Consider the following 21659-nt stretch of genomic DNA (forward strand, 5'->3'; position numbering starts at 1 on the left):
GAGGGGCGCTCTTGGTACCTCCCTGGCGGTTGACATAGGCCACAGCCGTGGCATTGTCCGACAGGACCCGTACAGGCTTCAACACCAGTACCGGGATGAACTCCAAAAGCGCCAACCGAATGGCTCTGAGTTCCAGGAGGTTGATAGACCACTTTGCCTCTGCAGGAGACCAGAGCCCCTGCGCTGTCCTTCCCAGGCAGTGGGCTCCCCAGCCCGACAACGAGGCGTCCGTCGTGACGACAATCCACTCTGGGGTCACCAGAGGCATTCCCGCAGACAACCTGTCTGTCTGCATCCACCAGCTCAGCGCCTTGCGCACTGCTGGGTCCAAGGGAAGGCGCACAGCATAATCCTCCGACATCGGAGTCCAGCGCTGCAGCAAAGAGTGTTGAAGTGGTCTCATATGAGCCCTGGCCCAGGGCACAACTTCCATCGTGGCCGACATAGAGCCCAACAGCTGCACATAGTCCCAAGCCCGAAGGGGAGAGGCTACTAGGAACTGGTCCACCTGAGCCTGAAGTTTGACAATCCGATTGTCTGGCAGGAACACTCTGCCCACTTGGGTGTCGAATCGAACCCCCAGGTACTCCAGGGACTGAGTCGGGCGCAGCTGGCTCTTCTCCCAGTTGATGATCCATCCCAGGGAGCTCAAAAGAGCACTCGGTCCACAGCTTTGCCGCACTCTGCATAAGAGGGGGCTCGGATCAACCAGTCGTCCAGATAAGGATGGACTTGTACCCCTTCCTTTCGTAGGAAGGCCGCGATGACCACCATTACTTTGGAAAAGGTCCGCGGAGCAGTAGCCAACCCGAAAGGGAGGGCTCTGAACTGGAAGTGTCGTCCCAGGACTGCAAAACGCAGAAAGCGTTGATGAGGAGGCCAGATGGGAATATGCAGGTACGCTTCCTTGATGTCCAAGGATGCCAGGAACTCTCCTGCCTTCACTGCCGCTATAACAGAGCGGAGAGTCTCCATGCGAAAGTGCCGCACTTTCAAGGCCCGATTGACCCCTTTGAGGTCAAGGATAGGCCGGACAGAACCTCCTTTCTTTGGTACCACAAAGTAAATGGAGTAACGCCCCTTGCCAAGCTGACTTTCTGGCACCGGAACGACCGCGCCCAGGCGGATCAGATTGTCCAAGGTCTGCTGCACTGCCACAGCTTTGACCGGAGACTTGCAGGAAGAGAGTACAAACCCGTCTTTTAAGGGTCGGCAGAACTCTAGTTTGTAGCCGTCTCTGATGACTTCCAGCACCCAAGCGTCTGAAGTTATTGTGGTCCACTCGCCCAGAAACGAGGACAGCCGTCCTCCAATCTGCACTGGGGCGTGGACCAAGACCCCGTCATTGGATACGAGACCCTGGGGGAGGACCGGAGGGAGCACCTCCGGGACGGCGGTCTCTGCGAAAGGAATGCTGCTTGGGGGACAAATTCCTCTTGAAGGAAGAGGGGGCAGAGGAACCCGACTTGCCCGGGCGGTACCGACGGGCTTCCTGCAACCGTCCTCTGGAGGTACCGGGACGAGTACTAGCCCGAGCCCTGACCTCTGGTAATTTCTTGCCCTTAGACGTGCCGAGATCGGTCACGATTTTGTCCAGCTCGACCCCAAAGAGCAGCTTGCCTTTAAAAGGCAACCTAGCCAGGCGGGATTTAGAGGCGTGGTCAGCAGACCAATGTTTCAGCCAAAGCCATCGCCGCGCAGAGATTGTCTGAGCCATGCCTTTCGCTGAGGCCCTCAAGACATCATACAGCAAGTCTGCCAAATAGGCTAAGCCCGATTCCAGGGCCGGCCAATCAGTCCTCAAGGAATGATCCGAGGGGGAAGCCCGCTGCACCATAGTCAGGCACGCCCTGGCCACATAGGAGCCGCAAACTGAGGCCTGCAAACTTAAAGCAGCCGCCTCAAAGGACGACCTTAAGGCCGCCTCCAATCTTCTGTCTTGGGCGTCCTTTAGGGCCGTGCCACCTTCCACCGGCAACGCCGTTTTCTTAGTCACCGCAGTGATTAAAGAATCCATGGTAGGCCACAGATAGGCCTCACGTTCACTCACAGCCAAAGGATAGAGGCGGGACATAGCCCTAGCCACTTTAAGGCTCGCTTCCGGGACATCCCATTGAGCCGAAATTAAGGTGTGCATGGCATCATGCACGTGGAAGGTTCTAGGCGGGCGCTTCGTCCCCAGCATAATGGCAGAGCCAACAGGGGCTGAGGGAGAGACGTCCTCCGGAGAGGAAATCTTCAAAGTGTCCATGGCCTGTAACAACAGGTTGGGCAAATCCTCTGGGCTAAAAAGCCGCGCTGCAGAGGGGTCATCCGCTCCATCCGAGCGGGGATCCGTCTCCTCCAAGGAATCCGCAAAGGACCGTTGGGAGACCTCAGACACGCTGCCCTCATCTACATCGGAGGAGACAAATTCCTCCAAGGCCTGGGAATCAACCCGAGGGCGTTTACCTCTGGGAACCTCAACCTCTTTACCAGACGAGGGAGCAGGGGCAGCGTTGTGCATGAGGAAGGCCTGATGCAGCAGCAAAACAAACTCGGGGGAGAAGCCCCCCAGACTGTGCACTTCCGCAGCCTGGGCAACAGCCCTAGACGCACTCTCAACCGGCGCTCGCAATAGCGGGGGAGAGACATGCTGCGCATCCAAAATGGCGTCCGGCGCGAAACTCCGCGAAGGAGCCGCGCGGGAAGAACGGCTCTTAACTTTAGCCGCTTCTGTGCCGTCGCCCAAATTAAGGGCGTTCATGGCATTAATGTCTCCAACCTCAAGGGCGGCCCAAGAAGAAGCCGTCCGAGCCGCGTGGCCGGCCAAGATGGCGGAGGCGAGGAGCGGGGGATGGGCGTTTATGGCGGGAAAAACCGCCACGCCGGAGGAAGGACCGGGACATTCATCGGTCACGAAACTGTCACCCAACAAGGGCGAATCAGGCTTTAAGACCCCCGCATCCCCTCTAGAAGCGCTCAAGCGACCCGGGGAGCGACCCTTTGCGCCCTCGCCCTCCGACGCCATATGCCACGAGGAGAAGAATCGGGGAACCCCCTGCCCGCTATAAAAAGGTAAAAATTACCTGCTGTCCGCTCCGAGTTGTAACGACCTGGTGTCCCAGTGAGTAGCTGCAATAGACGCTTAAATAAACGTCGAAATAAACGCCTTTAAGGAGGTTCAAAATTTTTTTTTTTTAACGGAGCCAGCGGGAGGGGGGAGAAAAGGAGGGACCTGGCACCACCAGGTTTGCACTTGCTCAAAAGAGCCCTCAATCCCAGGCACTCAACAAAACCTAAAAATTAGGCTTGGAGGCCTAGCCAGAGCTGCTGCTGTGTGTGACCACCACCTGCTGAGATAGAGAACATACTGAGGAGTTTCCGGCAGCACATGACCACATATAGGGAGGCAAAAGTTTGCTCTCTATCTCCACCTGCTGGTAGATGGACACAACCCACCAGTCTATGGATTGATCAGCTTGATGATATGGAAAGGCGTTTTTCTCTTTCGAAAATAAGCAGGACAGTGTTTGTTCCTATTCATTTGGAATGATACTCTGTTTTACTCAAGATTGTCATTTATAAGCTCCAATCGAGGTCCACCATCTCCATTTCCTTTCCAGCTTTCTACCTTCTCTTTTTAAAAGCAATACATCATCAGTAAATCATTTATCAGACCATCCTAACCTTCTGGGTCAAAAGGGGCAATTTTGTCAATTCCAGTCTTTAACCAATTCATTATACAAAATTGAACAAGGAGATAACTTTCATCGACCTTAGTCCAGAACTGAAGCGGGTCAACTCTTCACTAGAAAAATATGCAGTTTTTACTTTCCAATTCGGCTTGGACCTTCCTCTCCAACTACTACTAAAATCAAACAAATAATAATCTGAACAGGGGACCTGTAAGGATAGGTCATGAGATCCTTGATTAGAAAATGCAATGATATCCAACTGATGGCCCTTTTCATGTGATTTGCGAACCCTCAGCCACACAAACCCCAGTGATCCCAAAAAAAATCATTTGTTTTAGCATCTAAGCCATTATCAAACTACACTCATAAAAACTCTCTAGCACCACTCCATTTCGCTGGAGGACAATAAACTAAAAAGCAGCATAAAAAGCCCACTCATAGGCGGTCGGTGGCCCAATTGTCTGGAGAGGCTAAAGGGGGTGGGGCTTACATCCATAATTGTCTGACAACACACAGAAAAAAAAGTAAAAACAAAATAATCACAATTAATACCTTTTATTAAATTTACAGTGGTGGAAATAAGTATTTGATCCCTTGCTGATTTTGTAAGTTTGCCCACTGACAAAGACATGAGCAGCCCATAATTGAAGGGTAGGTTATTGGTAACAGTGAGAGATAGCACATCACAAATTAAATCCGGAAAATCACATTGTGGAAAGTATATGAATTTATTTGCATTCTGCAGAGGGAAATAAGTATTTGATCCCCCACCAACCAGTAAGAGATCTGGCCCCTACAGACCAGGTAGATGCTCCAAATCAACTCGTTACCTGCATGACAGACAGCTGTCGGCAATGGTCACCTGTATGAAAGACACCTGTCCACAGACTCAGTGAATCAGTCAGACTCTAACCTCTACAAAATGGCCAAGAGCAAGGAGCTGTCTAAGGATGTCAGGGACAAGATCATACACCTGCACAAGGCTGGAATGGGCTACAAAACCATCAGTAAGACGCTGGGCGAGAAGGAGACAACTGTTGGTGCCATAGTAAGAAAATGGAAGAAGTACAAAATGACTGTCAATCGACAAAGATCTGGGGCTCCACGCAAAATCTCACCTCGTGGGGTATCCTTGATCATGAGGAAGGTTAGAAATCAGCCTACAACTACAAGGGGGGAACTTGTCAATGATCTCAAGGCAGCTGGGACCACTGTCACCACGAAAACCATTGGTAACACATTACGACATAACGGATTGCAATCCTGCAGTGCCCGCAAGGTCCCCCTGCTCCGGAAGGCACATGTGACGGCCCGTCTGAAGTTTGCCAGTGAACACCTGGATGATGCCGAGAGTGATTGGGAGAAGGTGCTGTGGTCAGATGAGACAAAAATTGAGCTCTTTGGCATGAACTCAACTCGCAGTGTTTGGAGGAAGAGAAATGCTGCCTATGACCCAAAGAACACCGTCCCCACTGTCAAGCATGGAGGTGGAAATGTTATGTTTTGGGGGTGTTTCTCTGCTAAGGGCAGAGGACTACTTCACCGCATCAATGGGAGAATGGATGGGGCCATGTACCGTACAATTCTGAGTGACAACCTCCTTCCCTCCGCCAGGGCCTTAAAAATGGGTCGTGGCTGGGTCTTCCAGCACGACAATGACCCAAAACATACAGCCAAGGCAACAAAGGAGTGGCTCAGGAAGAAGCACATTAGGGTCATGGAGTGGCCTAGCCAGTCACCAGACCTTAATCCCATTGAAAACTTATGGAGGGAGCTGAAGCTGCGAGTTGCCAAGCGACAGCCCAGAACTCTTAATGATTTAGAGATGATCTGCAAAGAGGAGTGGACCAAAATTCCTCCTGACATGTGTGCAAACCTCATCATCAACTACAGAAGACGTCTGACCGCTGTGCTTGCCAACAAGGGTTTTGCCACCAAGTATTAGGTCTTGTTTGCCAGAGGGATTAAATACTTATTTCCCTCTGCAGAATGCAAATAAATTCATATACTTTCCACAATGTGATTTTCCGGATTTAATTTGTGATGTGCTATCTCTCACTGTTACCAATAACCTACCCTTCAATTATGGGCTGCTCATGTCTTTGTCAGTGGGCAAACTTACAAAATCAGCAAGGGATCAAATACTTATTTCCACCACTGTAGATATTAGATATGTATCATATGTCAAAGAATAAAGTGGTTGCTCAAAGCATATTCTAACCACAATTGCTCAACTGCAAAACACTATGCACAACTTTGTGCAAAAACACACTCAGAACCTTACTGTGCCATAAATATTACACTGGGCAGAACCTAATACACCAATATACCACCCGTATGGAAAATGCAGACCGTCAACAATATGAAACAAGGGATCATATCATCACAATTCTCATGAAGAGCCACAAAACACCCTTTTAGGGTGGATAGTGTTCACAATGAGCTCCTTTTATTAACGACCATATGTAGATCCTTCAAGAGGTAGTGTGTCATGATTTAGGCTCTACACCCCTTCTGATGTTTTGGTGCCACCTCAGTAAGGCCAACACACAATCTCTCCACTGCAAAACACTATACACAAACTTGTGCAAAAACACACTCATAACCTTACCAAACCATAACAGCACTAATTCCAAGGACAGGATGAGCTACAACCTTATGCGTGGAAAGGCAGCACTATAATTACACCTGGCTCTAAAACAACTACTACTACTACTACTTAACATTTCTAGAGCGCTACTAGGGTTACGCAGCGCTGTACAAATTAACAATAAGGACGGTCCCTGCTCGGAAGAGCTTACAATCTAAAACACCAGTACACAACCAAAAAGGGCTGCAAATACTACACGCTAGCAGAATACTGCATCTTGATCACACATGAAAAACACATGACACAACCGATATGAAGGCAAAATACTGAACTGCAAAGTTACCTCAGGAAGTCAGACTCATCACAGCCAGTTCCAGGGTCCCCCTCCCTCCCTCCCTCCCAGACAGTTCCAGGTTCCCCCTCCCTCCCTCACAGACAGTTCCAGGTTCCCCCCTCCCTCCCTCCATCACAGACAGTTCTAGGGTCCCCCTCCCTCACAGACAGTTCCAGGGTCCCCCCTCCCTCCCTCCTAGACAGTTCCAGGGTCCCCCCTCCCTCGTTCCCTTCGAGTTCCAGGCTTCCTCCAAATTTTAAACGTCATCTATCATACCTTGTGGTGTTAGAGCAGCAGTGAAAAGCATTGCAGGCTGCTGCGCTCCGTGCTTTAGTTGTTTTGCCTTCTCTCTCTCTCTCTCTCAGCTCTGGTCCGCCCTTGCGTAAACAGGAAATGAGGGCAGGCCAGAGCTGAGAGAGAGAGAGAAGGCAAAACAAAGCACGGAGCGTCGGAGCCCAGCAGCCTGCAATGCTTTTCACTGCTGCTCTAACACCACGAGGTATGATAGATGACTGAGAGACGCTTGGGGCTTGCAGCTGGGGAGGCTTAGCCTCCCCAAGCCTCTTATACCGGGCGCCTATGAGCCCACTAATGAATCATCTGAACTTTCACACGCTATAATTTCCAATGATGGAGAACCTAAAGAATCTAAAACTTTAATTGTAAAAACAACTATGTTTGACTGCAATCTTGCCACCCCATTTATTACATCCAGGGAGATGAGCAATTTTGTAGCCTGAGGGACAAATATCTCTAAGTTCACCGACAGATGTTGTTCAGGTGTCAACTGTAAACACAAAGCCTGATTGACTCTCTACCAATAAGACCTTGAGAATACTAGTTTTGCTAACAACAGATCGTGAATGAATGTAAAAATCAAGTATCGGAAAAAGAAACAGATTCCTGATTAGTACATGCAAGTTTTACCAAATTACATCTACATTGGGTTCCGGTTCTCTGAATCCTATAACCTCTCTCTGAAATACCTGTAGGAATTTCTCTATTCATCAAATTATCCCTTATCAGCACAGTTCTCTCTATTAACAGCGATATAACTACTACTACTACTTATCATTTCTATAGCGCTACTAGACGTACGCAGCGCTGTACACTTGAACATGAAGAGACAGTCCCTGCTCAACAGAGCTTACAATCTAATTAGAACAGACAAATAGGACAAACAAGAGATAAGGGAATATTAAAGTGAGGATGATAAAATAAGGGTTCTGAACAAGTGAATAAGGGTTAGGAGTTAAAAGCAGCATAAAAAAGGTGAGCTTTTAACTTAGATTTGAAGACGGCCAGAAATGGAGCTTGCCTTACCTGGTATTCCTGAAATTTTTGTAAGATTATTGACACATTTAATAAATATGATATTCAATACAGATTGGAAGGTGAGAATGTTTGATGCAGAGTGTTAATGTTCACTCTGTGTGACTTAATAAAGATATTTTCACATAAAATGGATCTTTGCCCCCATTTAAGGACCTGAGTATCTTGTGCCTGCTCAGATAAAGACAAGCCACAGTTCATCTCAGCAGTTTCACCCCAGTCCAGGAATATACTAGTATTGGGACAACTCATGACCCATGGGCAAAAATAAAACCCAACATCAAACATATAAACGGCAAGTGACCGACTCACCTGCAAATGCGCAGTAGAGACTTCCCTCTCTGTCCCGCCCTCGCGTCAAGATGTGATGACGTCAGAGGGCAGAACAGAGAGGGGGAAACGGAGTCAGACTGTCGGATGCTGACGCTGCTGGAGCCTGGAAATGAACATCGCGCGCACCAACCTCCACCCTCCCCGCCCCCCCAATCCCCGCCGTCGCTCCTGTCCCCCTCCGTATCGGGCCCCCTGCACTGACCTGACAGCGCCTCTCACCTCTATGTGAAAGCGCTGCAGGCAGCAGCAGATCGCTCTGCTGCTGCCTGCAGTGCTTCCACACGGAGATGAGAGGCGCTGTCAGGTCAGTGCAGGGGGCCCGGCACGGAGGGGGGAGGGAGCGGCGGCGAGGAGGGTAGCTGGACATGGGGAGAGGGCATGGTTGTTGGAGATGGGGTGACAGCAGGGCAGACAGGAGGGTTGCTGGACATGGGGGGAGGGCAGGGTTGGTGGACGGGGAGGGGGGGAGGCCAAGGGAAAGAGGAGGGGAGGATTGCTGGATATGGGGGGGGGGGGAGGATCGGGGGATGGGGTGAGGCCAGGGGAGAGAGGAGGGCTGCTGGACATCGGGGGAGGGCAGGAGGGAGGGCAGGGGAGAGAGGATGGTTGCTGGACGGGGGGGGGGGAGGCGAGGGGATACCGGATAGCTGTTGGACGGGGGGGGGGCAGGGGCGAGAGCAGGGTTGCTGGACATGGATCGGAGGAGGGGAGGGTAGGGGAGAGAGGACGTTTGCTGCACATGGATGGATGGAGGTGAGAATTATTAAGTTTTGCAAAACACAAATCTCGTCCGTTTTAACGGGCTTAACGGCTAGTCCTACTATATAAATGAAGAGTGACCGAAGTGCCGCGCATGCGCAGAACAGCACAGCACGTCACAGATCTCTTCCTCCGACGTTGTTAGAGGAGGAACAGAGCTGTGGGTAACCGGCAAGCACCGGACGGGGATTGTCCAACAGCAGCTGCAAGGCGCACTCCGACAGGTCCGATGAGCTACTGCCACTGCCGCTGGGAGCCGGGCGCTTTCCTCTGCCACCATCCCCCGGGGCGGCTTTCCTGGGCGGGGGCTCGGCTGGACCCGGCGGGGCTCCAACTGCTTTCTTGCCCGTTTTAATGGGCTCAACGGCTTGTATATAACATAATCCAATTAATCTCAAACACACTACAATTAATAAACGAAACAAAAATAATCGCTCAACTCTTACCTCACCTTGCAATATAATAAAAACTTCTCAAAAAGCAAAAAGTCACACACAAAATTATGCAAAGTTGCACATGAAGGGGGTGCACAAGGGGGCATGACCTGTACGCCCCTTTGGTTTGATGCCTCAGGAGCAGGCGCCCTTAACTGTGACAGTCAAATTGATGTCATCAAGCGGCGACGCAGGTTCGAGTGTCTGCTTCTCCCACCGGTCCTGTTCTTACAAAGAACTAGGGAACGTCTAGAGGGTGGAAAGATGGCTGCTCCCGATGGACTAGTCAGGTGGGTAATGGCTCAAAGTCATTTTCACTGTTTACATAGCCTTAACATACTTGACGGGTTTAACAGAAGATATACACCGGTGGTTCTTTTTTAAATCTATGATTAATAGGTGCCAATTTGTGATGGGAGACTGTCAATTGCTGGCTATTTGATCACTGTGATCAACTGATGTGATCATTTTCAGTGCAACAGCACTTCTATATAATTCTATTTTTGAGTATTATTATACTTCATTTTCTGTGTGATTTTTTGCTCTTTCTCCGTTTACTTTTTGGCTTTATAATGATGCCCAAACACTGATAATAAAAATGTAAAGTTATCCCTTACCCAATGAGATCAGAGTCTGATAATTCTCCTTCATCACCTCCCTGTAAAGCTCCTTCTGCTCTTCATCTAAATACTCCCACTCCTCCTGGGAGAAAGAGACAGCGATGTCCTCAAATGTGATCCGCTTCTGAAATACAAAGCAGAAACACACTCGGTATCTTCTGCATCGCATCCAGTGGTGTGCTGGAGCCAGTTATGAAATTTTACTGATTTTTGCAAGCTGGTTGTTGATGGAGTCATGCAGCGAACACACAAGCATTTGTTTTTCTTTTCTCCTCCTCTTTCCCTCCTCCCCCAGCCCCCACCCGCCCATGAGCCCCCAGCATACCTCATCATGTCGTCCCTTAGGTTCATCATCCCCCCCTCACCACTGCCTGACCAACCCGGAGCCTTTTCTCTGCCAGATCCCACCCACAGGAAGTTGCATCAGTGGGGAAGTACACTACTCGGCAGAGACAAGGCTCCGGGTCGACTAGGCAGCGTCACCCAGACCACAAGGAGTAGCTCGATAGTGACTCAGAGCTCACCAAAAACGATGTCGCCCGCTGGTTGAAAGAGCTGAAATCTGAAATGGTGGCAACTCGAAGGGAAATCCAATAGGCGATGGAAGAACTTCGTGAAGAGGTCAGAGAAACCGGTTGGCTGAGACCGAAGAGCGAGTTGATGCGTTAGTGGAAGATATCGGTGGATTACAAACTGATCTTAAAAGAGAGCGACGGATGTGGGCCGATATGGAGTTGATGGTTGAGGACCCGAAGAATAGATCCAGGCGTTATAATTAGCGCTTCATGGGAATACCGGAGGAAGATCGGTTTAAAGACAGTTTTAAAGTGGTTAAGGAACTTTGTGAATTAATCCTGAATCAAGGAGAAAGTACATCTGGAGAAACAAGAACTGATCATATTGAGCTTGATAGGGCTCACCGAAGTTTGGGACCTCAGAAGGAGGCATTGCCCAAAAGCATCATAGAATGTTTTCATGACTTTTCAGTGAAAGAGTCGGTCTGGAAAAAGGCCCGGGCCATGGGTGACATTACTTGGAACAATTGAAAAATCAAGGTTTTCCAAGACCTGGCCTGGATGACTGCAACATGGATGGCAGAGGGGGTGGGGGGAGGAAACGCCCCCCCTCGTCTGAGTCTAGACCTGAGCAAGAAGAGAAAACTTGATCTATTCAGAGACAAGTACGGAATGAGGAGCTCTGGGTGGTTTTGTGGGGTATTTCTAACTATAACGAGAAGTTTTGTGATATGCTTGGGGAGTGAGTGAGGGATGAAAGGAAAAGTGGGGTGAATCGGGGCATGGAGTTTGTATGCTGGCCTCCAATGATATCTATCTGCAAATAATGGGCACTGCGATGGGCAACAGGACAGCACCCCAATATGCCAACCTTTTTATGGCTGAGCTGGAAGAGACATTTCTGAATACACACCAGACCAAACCTCTAAAATACTACCGGTACATCGATGACATTTTTATGATTTGGATGGAGGGTGAAGAAACTCTGAAACAATTTTATTCTGCCTTCAATACATACCATCCTACAATCAGATTCAAAATTGACTACTCCCCAGAAAAAGTCAATTTTTTGGACACCACGGTCTCAATCAGTGATGGCTGTATACAAACATCTATATACAAGAAACCCACAGACAGATGCAGCTACCTCCACAACTCCAGCTTCCATCCTTCACATACAAAAAGATCCATCATTTACAGCCAAGCCACAAGATACCACCGTATCTGCTCTGACCCAGGGGACAGAGACAGACACCTTAAAAGCCTGAGTGCATCCTTCAAACAGAAAGGCTACAACCCCAAAATAATATTCAAGAATATTGCCTCCTCCCTCAAAACACCCAGGGAGAATCTGCTACAGTACAAGGAGAAAAAATCCACAGACAGAATTCCCCTTGTAGTGACATACAATCCAGAGCTGGAAAAACTGAGGAAAATCATAAGAGACCTACAACCTATACTCCAGGAGGATGAATTACTGAAAGAGATATTCCCATCCCCACCAGTACTGGCCTTCCGACAACCACCCAACTTAAAACACAAGCTAATCAGAAGTAAACTTCCATCACAGACTGAAAAGGAACAGAAGGGCACACGTCCCTGTAATTTATCCAGTTGCAAACTATGCCAAAATATTTCACAGGACCCCAAAGTCATCCACAAAGGAAAGATATTCAACATAAAGGGATCTTTCACTTGCTCATCTTCCAATGTGGTATATATCATTCAGTGTAAAAAATGTAACGAAGGATGCTATATTGGAGAAACAGGCCAGATGCTTAAGACAAGATTTAATTTACATAGACATCACATGAACAATACAGCCAGTAGGGCCCCCACCACGGTGGGACAGCACTTCACAGAACCAGGACACTGTACCAGTGATTTCACAGTGAGAATACTGAAAGGTAACTTTAAAACAATACAAGAACGTAAGACCTTTGAAGTCAGAATGATTGAATATTTTAACACCCAACAGAAAGGACTTAACAAGGACCTGGGGTTCCTAGCCCATTATAAACCATAAAGCTGTATGTCTCTGTTGATCACCCCACCCCTCACCTATCCACACCCATCCTGTTAGAATATCAATGATATGCTTTGATGTCCCCATGCATACCTCCGACCCACCCCCATCCTCCCACCCTGTCAGACTGTCATAGTAATGCTTGAATGTTTTCACTTATATACACTGTCAGCTAGCACATTTGCTTATTTCCGATCTGACGAAGAAGGGCAACCTTCGAAAGCTAATCAAGAAATGTATTAAGTTATGTCCAATAAAAAAGGTATCATCTTATTTTCTTTTCCATGTTTTATTTTGTTTGATTTCTATTGATAACTTCTGGTGATAAATGTAAGCCCTTCAAAACCCACCACAAACCCACTGTACCCACATGTAGGTGCCCCCCTTCACCCCTTAGGGCGATGGTAGTGGTGTACAGTTGTGGGGAGCGGGTTTTGGGGGGGGGGGGGGTTGCGGGGCTCAGCACACAAGGTAACGGAGCTATGCACCTAGGTTGGTGTCTTGGAATGTCAGGGGGACCAGTGCACTACAAATTCTGGCTACTCCCAGGACCAAATGGCATGGATTTGGTCGTTTCTGAGATGGGCATCCCTGGTTTCCATTATTGCCGAAAATTGGGGACGACCATTTCTAAGGTCGACCTAAATTTCGCGATTTGGACGTCCCCAACCGCATTATCGAAATGAAAAGATGGATGCCCATCTTGTTTTGATAATACGGGTTTTCATGCCCCTTCGCCGGGACGTCCTGCGAGGAAAACTTGGTCGCCCCTTTCGATTATGCCCCTCCACATCTCATCTGTATCACTTTATCAAGGGGTATGATTTTATTAAGTTACCTTATATGCTGGCATGGGAAAGGGATCTGGGGTGTGAGCTAAGTATGGCAGAGTGGAAAGCGGTATGTGTGGAGGTGAAAAAAGCATCTATATGTGTCCTGATCAAAGAAAATGCGTTTAACGTATTAAGTAGGTGGTATTATACACCTGATCGGGTAAAGATCATGTTTCCTGGTTCCACTGATCAATGTTGGAGATGTGGACTGGCCACAGGCACCTTCTTTCATGTTTGGTGGTCATGTGCAGCTTTGCAGAACTTTTGGTTGGAGGTACTTCGAGGCCTCACTACAACTCTCGAGACTGCATTTCCCTGTGATCCCAAGCGGCGTCTCTTGGGTTGGGGGAACAGGAGAGGACCAAGGTGGCAGCGATGTCTAAAACGACTTTGCTTAGCTGCAGCAAAGATAATTATCGCTTCTCACTGGAAGCAGAGTAACGGACCCACCGTGCATAGTTGGTTGACAAAGGTGAAATTGGTGGCAGAACTAGAGAAATTGACGGACCGCTGAATAGGACAATACGATCCTGAAGCGGCAGAATGGACACATTTAGACCGATTATTGGAAGCAATTTGAGTGTTAAAACTAGAGGGTATAAGGGGTGGTGGGATAACTTGGTGGGAGGAGTTGGGGAAGGGTGTTGGGGTAGTATTACGGGGGCGAGGGGGGGGAACCTCATAGGGAAGTGAAATATGGGATGGGGGGTTGGGTTCCAGGTAGTGAGATTTTGTATTAGACTTAGAGGGTGGGTCCTGTATTTTATTTGTTGTAATTGGGCAATGTACCTCTGGAGGAGGGCTGTTATTTTCAATTTTCAATAAAAATTTTAAGTTAAAAAAAAAATTCAAGGCTTGCAAGCCCTAATGTTTGAAGAAAACTTGGATACTGTTGCTATTACAGAGACGTGATTCAATGATTCCCATGAATGAGATGTGACTATACTGAGCTATAATCTTATTAGGAAGGATAGAGAAGGCAGAAGAGGTGGAGGAGTGGAGGAGAGACAATATCAGAGCGGCTGAAATGTGGGGCACCTGGGGAAAGGAAGAAGCTTTATGGATCGTCCTGGAAAGAGAAGATGGAACCTATATCCACACGGAGGTTATCTACAGACCTCCGGCATGAATGGAGAAACCAGACAAGGATCTGATAGAGGATATTCAAAAGATTGGTATGAAAGGGGAGGTGCTACTGTTGGGAGATTTCAACTTGTCTGAACGTCCCGTCTGCGGAATCGGAAAGAAGTAGGGAGATTGTGGATGCCTGTCAAAGTGCCTTGCTCAGACAAATGGTGACGGAACCCACGAGGGAAAGGTCGATGCTGGATCTAGTGCTTACGAATGGAGAAAGTGTTTCCAGTATCCGGGTGGGTGTCCACCCATGTAATAGTGATCATCACATCATATGGTTTGATATAAGAGCAAAGGCAGAATGTGGACGCAGAAAACTCAAAGTATTGCATTTCAGACGTACTGATTTTGATAGAATGGGGGAATACCTGAAGAAAGCACTGTTGGAGTGGGAAGGTGTAGGAGAAGCAGAACATCAGTGGTCAAAGCTGAATGCTACGGCGACTGATCTTTACACGAGGAAAGTAAACAAAAACAAGAAAAACAGGAAGCCTATATGGTTCTCCAAACAAGTAGCTGAAAATATAAGAGCAAAGGAGGCTTTGTTCAAGAAATACAAAAGAACGCAACAAGAGGATCACGGAAAAGATTATCGGATTAAACTCAAAAAAGCAAAGAGGGAAATATGGCTACCAAAAGCACGAGCAGAAGAAAAAACTGGCTAAAGATGTAAAGAGAGGTGACAAGCCCTTTTTCAGATATATTGGAGAAAGGAGAAAAGATAGGAATGGAATTGCGAGACTGAAAGATAATGAAAATGGTTATGTGGACAGTGAGGAGGATAAAGCAAATGTGCTAAACAATTACTTCTCTTCGGTATTCACGGAGGAAAATCCTGGTGAAGGACCGCGGTTGGCTGCCAAAGGAATATCTGGGAATGGAGTGGATACTGCACCGTTTACGGAAGAAAGAGTTTATAAACAGCTGGAGAATCTGAAGGTGGACAAAGCTATGGGGCCGGATGGGATACATCCCAGGATATTGAGGGAGCTCAGGGAGGTCCTGGTGGGACTTCTTAAAGATTTATTTAATAGATCTTTAGAGACGGGAGAGGTTTCGCAAGATTGGAGACGAGCGGATGTAGTCCCTCTTCACAAAAGCGAAGACAGGCAAGAAGTGGGAAACTACAGAACGGTAAGTCTCACGTCGGTGGTAGGAAAAATAATGGAGTACCTGCTGAAAAAAAGGAGAGTTAACTTTCTAGAAGCCAACGGGTTTCAAGACCCAAGGCAAAATGGCTTTACGAAAGGAAAATCCTGCCAAACGAATCTCATTGATTTGAACTTTGACTGGGTGAGAAAAGAAATGGATGAAGGCCGTGCACTAGATGTAGTCTACTTGGATTTCAGCAAAGCTTTTGATACGGTCCCCCACAGAAGACTCGTGAATAAGCTAAAAGGGCTGAACTTAGGACCGAAAGTGGTGAACTGGATAGAAAAGTGGTTGACCGACAGGTGGCAGAGGGTGGTGTAAATGAAATCCACTCGGAGGAAAGGATAGTGAGCAGTGGGGCTCCTCAGGGGTCGGTGCTGGGGCCCATTTTGTTTAATATATTTGTGAGAGATATTGCTGAAGGGTTGGAAGGAAAGGTTTGCCTTTTTGCGGATGACACGAAGATAGCAAATAGAGTGGATACCCTGGAGGGAGTAGAAACAATGAGAAGGGCTCTCCAAAAGTTAGAAGAATGGTCGAGGATCTGGCAGTTAAAATGTAATAAATCACTTTTCTACAATGTAGTCCAGACAAATAATGTAAATATCAAATTTCTATTTATTGTAACAAACCATAGCCCAACTTACACACATTCCCTTTTGTCTGGGCAAGGCTCAATCCTGCTTACACACCTTATATGCCAACTTATTCACATGCATTACAGTTCTTCATCAACTCCTAGTAATGTTTTAAGACGTATTATCCACACGTCATACAGATCTTCCAAAGTTCTTCAATATCGGGTCCTCCTAACATTAAAGAACCACTATCCAAAAGTGAAAGAGAAAAAATTATTTGTCTGGAGTACACTGTAGAAAAGTGATGTGTGAAGGAGTGTTCCGGCGTTTAATAATATATCCCCTTTTATTTAAATAGTTAAAATTTAATGCCAAGTGCAGAGTGATGCATTTGGGGTGTAGAAACCCAAAGAGAGATACTGAATAGGAGGGGAGAGAATAGTAAACTCGACTCAGGACAGAGACCCTGGGGTGTTGGTGTCGGAGGATATGAAGGTGAAGAAACAATGCGACAAGGCGACAGCCGTGGCCAGAAGGATGCTAGGCTGCATAGAGAGGGGCATAACCAGCAGAAGAAAGGAGGTGTTGATGCCCCTCTACAAGTCGTTGGTGAGGCCCCACTTGGAGTATTGTGTTCAGTTTTGGAGGCCGTATCTTGCTAAAGATGTAAAAAGACTGGAAGTGGTGCAAAGAAAAACTACAAAAATGGTATGGGATTTGCGTTGCAAACCGTATGAGACACTTGCCGATCTGAACATGTATACCTTGGAGGAAAAGAGAAACAGGGGTGACATGATACAGACATTCAACTATTTGAAAGGTATTAATCTGCAAGCAAACCTTTTCCAGAAACGGGAAGGTGGTAGAACTAGAGGAAATGAATTGAGATTGACGGGGGGGGGGGGGGGGGCAGACTCTGGAGTAATGCCAGGAAGTCTTTTTTTCACGGAAAGGGTGGTAGATACGTGGAATGCCCTCCCACAGGTGATAGAGATGAAAATGGTAATGGAATTTAAACATGCATGGGATAAACACAAAGGAATCCTGTTTAGAAGGAATGGATCTACAGAATCTTAGCAGAGACTGGGTGGCGATGCTGGCATTTGGAGAGTAAAACCAGGGCAGGGCGGCCTTCTACAGTCTGTGCCCTGATCGTGACTGAATAGATATGGATGGGCTGGAGTGTAAATTTTAAGAGGCTTCCACATTAGCTTCTGAACTTTTAGTACAAGAACAGTGCTGGGCAGACTTCTACAGTCTGTGCCCTGAAAATGGAAAGGACAAATCAAACTCGGTATAAAGTATCACATACAATGTAAAGGAGTTTATCTTGTTGGGCAGACTGGATGGACCGTTCAGGTCTTTATCTGCCGTCATTTACTATGTTAATACTGACCCTGTGTGGGGACAATATGTTTATTTACTATAAATGTATATACCTTCTACAAACCACATAACTCAGCACAGCAGAGGTAGATATTTCTGTGTATGTATAACATTTGCAGACACTGTTACAAAGCGATTACAGCAACTAGAAACCAGTTACCCAGAACCTGAGCCATAAAATGTCATCTCCCTTTGTAGGACCCCTGATTTCCCTCCATCCCCTCAGTCCCATTCCCTAGCCCCAAGTCTGCCCAGCATTGTTTGCACCAAAATAAGAAGAAGTTGGGGACATTCCCCCTACCTGAGCAGAAGTTCCTGCAGGCATTTTCCCCTCTGGGGAGAGAAGCTGAATGGGAGAAGGGACAAAAGGGCAGAAGCTGAGATTTGCTGATGGAAGTTGTAATCTGTAAATTAAGGGTAAAACAAGGAAAGACTGACTGTGTTCGACCTCTTGCTTTGCACAGGCTGATGACATCAGAATGGAAGGGGCGGAGCTTCAGTGTTAAACGCAGTCTTGTCTTCTTGGCCCTACCCCTTTTAGTGCTGATTGGTCAGAATGGTGCCAAGGGCTGGACTATTAGTACAAGGGTCCGCCCTCTGATAAGGAAGGGGAGAGAACTAAGGAAGGAGGTTTACTAAACAGGAGTGGAAGTGAGCCTATCTAGTCCATTGTAAGCAATGAAGCCAATTAGGACAATCTGACTTTCTCCTTCCCAGCGCAGCCGTCATCCCCGATTACTCAAAACAAAGCAAGCAAACCTATGAGCTGCTGCATTCACATTGACCTTTTTTTTTATTGTTGGTTCATCTGTAACAAGTCTAAAGCTGTTTCAGTTGGATAGGCAGTGCCTTAAAAGGTGGAGGACAAAGGTTGTTTTGGTTTTTTTTCTTTTTTTACTTATTGGACTGCTTAATTTATTTAAAAGCATCCCATATGTAGATATAAATATCATGAAATAATATTGAATATCACTAAAACTGCTTTAAAATTATTATAGCTGCTAGAAACAGCTATTTTAAATTCTGTATTTTGTGCTAATTTTTCTACACTAAAAACTAAATAAATACACTGTATACAATACACATGGCCAAATTTCAGTGAGGATATCTTCACGGAGTGGTGGATGCTTGGAATGCCCTCCCGTGGGAGGGGGTGGAAATGAAAACGGTAACGGAATTCAAACATGCGTGGGATAAACATAAAGGAATCCTGTTCAGAAGGAATGGATCCTCAGGAGCTTAGCCGAGATTGGATAGCAGAGCCGGTAGTGGGAGGCGGGGCTGGTGGTTGGGAGGCGGGGATAGTGCTGGGCAGACTTATAAGGTCTGTGCCAGAGCCGGTGGTGGGAGGCGGGGATAGTGCTGGGCAGACTTGTACGGTCTATGCCCTGAAAAAGACAGGTACAAATCAAGGTAAGGTATACACAAAAAAGTGGCACATTTCTTGGGCAGACTGGATGGACCATGTAGGTCTTTTTCTGCCGTCATCTACTATGTTACTATCCAACTTATAATCAAAAGTGATCGCCGGCCATCTTCCGACATAAATCGGGAGATGGCCGGCGATTTCTTAAAAGCGGCGAAATCGGTATAATCGAAAGCGGCATTTTTGACAGCATCGTCGCTTTCCCGTTGCTTCGCCGGCGAAAGTTCAAGGGGGCGTGTCGGTAGATTAGCAAAGGCGGGACATGGGCGGGCATGGGCGTGGCTACCAGATGGCCGGCTTTCGCCGATAATGGGAAAAAAAAGCGGCGTTAAGCAGTATTTCGCCAGCTTTACTTGGTCCTTTTATTTTCACGACCAAGCCTCAAAAAGCTGCCCCAACTGACCAGATGACTACTGGAGGGAATGGGGGATGACCTCCCCATACTCCCCCAGTGGTCACCAATCCCCTTCCAAACTAAAAAAATAAAACTAAAAACCTTTTTTCCAGCCTGTATGCCAGCCTCAAATGCCGTACCCACCTCCATGATAGCAGAATGTGTTGTATCCTCTGACAGCCTTTCCCTGGTTGCGATGTGGCTCTGGGGTGAGTGTGACACCTTTTCTGTTAGGTGCCCTGCAGAGATTGTAAGCTCTTTGAGCAGGGACTGTCTCTCTTTGTTAAATTGTACAGCGCTGCGTAACCCTAGTAGCGCTCTAGAAATGTTAAGTAGTAGTAGTAGTAGAGTCACATTAGCAATGCATTGTGGTGGGTGTAGGGTACTGGGCTCTACTCCCATGGTGCTTTTCCCCCCTGCTAACTGGGTCAGAGTGTGCCCTGTTTTGTTTCCTGTTGTAGTCCATGCAGTAGTGGCCATTTTTGTAAGCCAGTTTTAGTTCCCTTTCCTGTGTTACCCACGTTAGAGAACGTAGTTCTTACCTTCAATGGTGCTGAAAGAGGGCATTGTACACCATTGTGCCAGCTCTGACCTACTGCTAATCTTCAGGGGACTCTTTGCCAGTGGGGCACAACCTCTGATCTGCAGTTAACTGTGAGTAAACGTGCTTATTTCAAGAAAGGACTTTTTCAGAGAGATTAGTCTTCAGGTGTGAACTGGTGTGCCAAAGTTATACAGCAGCAATAAGTCCTAGAGGCTGTATGCAGGTCCCTGGAGCAATTTTAGTGGGTGCAGTACATTTGTGGGTAGTGGGTTTGGGGGGCTCAGCTCCCAAAGTAAGGGAGCTATCCACGTGGTGGGAGCTTTTCTGAAGTCCACCGCAGTGACCCCTAGGGTGGCTGGTTGGTGTCCTGGCATGTCAGGGGGGCCAGTGCACTAAAAATGCTGGCTCCTCCCACGGCCAAATGCCTTGAATTTGGCCGGGGTTTGAGATGGCCGACATAACTTTCCATTATCGCTGAAAAACAAACCCGGCGAACTCCACGGCATTTGGCCGGGCTAAACCATATTATCAAAAAAAAAGATGGCCGGCCATCTTTTTCGATAATACGGTTCCGGCCAGCTGTAGCACTGCCGTCAACATAGATCGCCAGCGATTTATTTGGCCGGCGACGTTCGATTATGCCCCTCCATGTTACTATGTATATCCTGTTTCCTGATGGGTTCATCTTAAATGTTGTTGTAATCTGCCTTGGGAAGCCTGGTGTTATAAAGATGATGGAATATATTGAAATTATATGGAAGTTGAATTAAACTCTCTTTTCATTGGGGCACATGGAATCACATCTTCATCTGTTTTGTAGAACTTTACCTTTTAGATACACAAATGGATTAATCTGTTGTTTGAGCATGTTTCAGGGACAATTGGTTTATAAGTCAAAATAATAAAAATATTTTCTGTCAAACAGATCTCTCATTTGTTGAAACATAACTAAATGTGTATAAGCCCCTAATACAGTCCATTGGTTTTCTTATATTTTGTTCTTGAGATGGCTTATACTGTGACAAAACTGGAAATACAGTGAGACAGAATAATAGAATTCAGTAACATCCAAAACTTAGTTTTTAAGTTGTAATCATCTTTATTAAAAGCAAAACATGTTGGTTGATAAGCTTCATGTCTTTCTCCTTCACTACCTAATTTACTCTGTCACTTATGAACTTTAACACAATACCACTCTCATACCGGAACTGGCGATCGCCATCACGGTATAAAGCGAATGCTACATACCTGTAGAAGGTATTCTCCGAGGACAGCAGGCTGATTGTTCTCACTGATGGGTTGACGTCCTTGGCAGCCCCCTCCATCGGAAAAGTTTACTAGCAAAGGCCTTTGCTAGTCCTCGCGCGCCCATGCGCACCGCGCATGCGCGGCCATCTTCCCGCCCGAAACCGGCTCGAGCCGGCCAGTCCAGTATGTAGCAAAACAATACACTTCAAGGGAAGACTCAACTCCAAAGGGGAGGCGGGCGGGTTTGTGAGAACAATCAGCCTGCTGTCCTCGGAGAATACCTTCTACAGGTATGTAGCATTCGCTTTCTCCGAGGACAAGCAGGCTGCTTGTTCTCACTGATG

General features: G+C 47.2%; 1 protein-coding gene and 1 pseudogene across 1 annotated transcript in view; both read right to left on the bottom strand.

Annotated features, from left to right (window-relative positions):
- LOC115463276 (zinc finger protein 271-like) overlaps window positions 1-21659 on the bottom strand; it is a 972359-nt gene that overhangs the window by 703564 nt on the left and 247136 nt on the right. The window lies entirely within an intron of this gene.
- The window catches only part of LOC115459996, a 67366-nt pseudogene that overhangs the window by 22757 nt on the left and 22950 nt on the right, over window positions 1-21659 (bottom strand).

Source organism: Microcaecilia unicolor, chromosome 1 (genome assembly GCF_901765095.1).
Source record: "Microcaecilia unicolor chromosome 1, aMicUni1.1, whole genome shotgun sequence".
Lineage (NCBI taxonomy): Eukaryota > Metazoa > Chordata > Amphibia > Gymnophiona > Siphonopidae > Microcaecilia > Microcaecilia unicolor.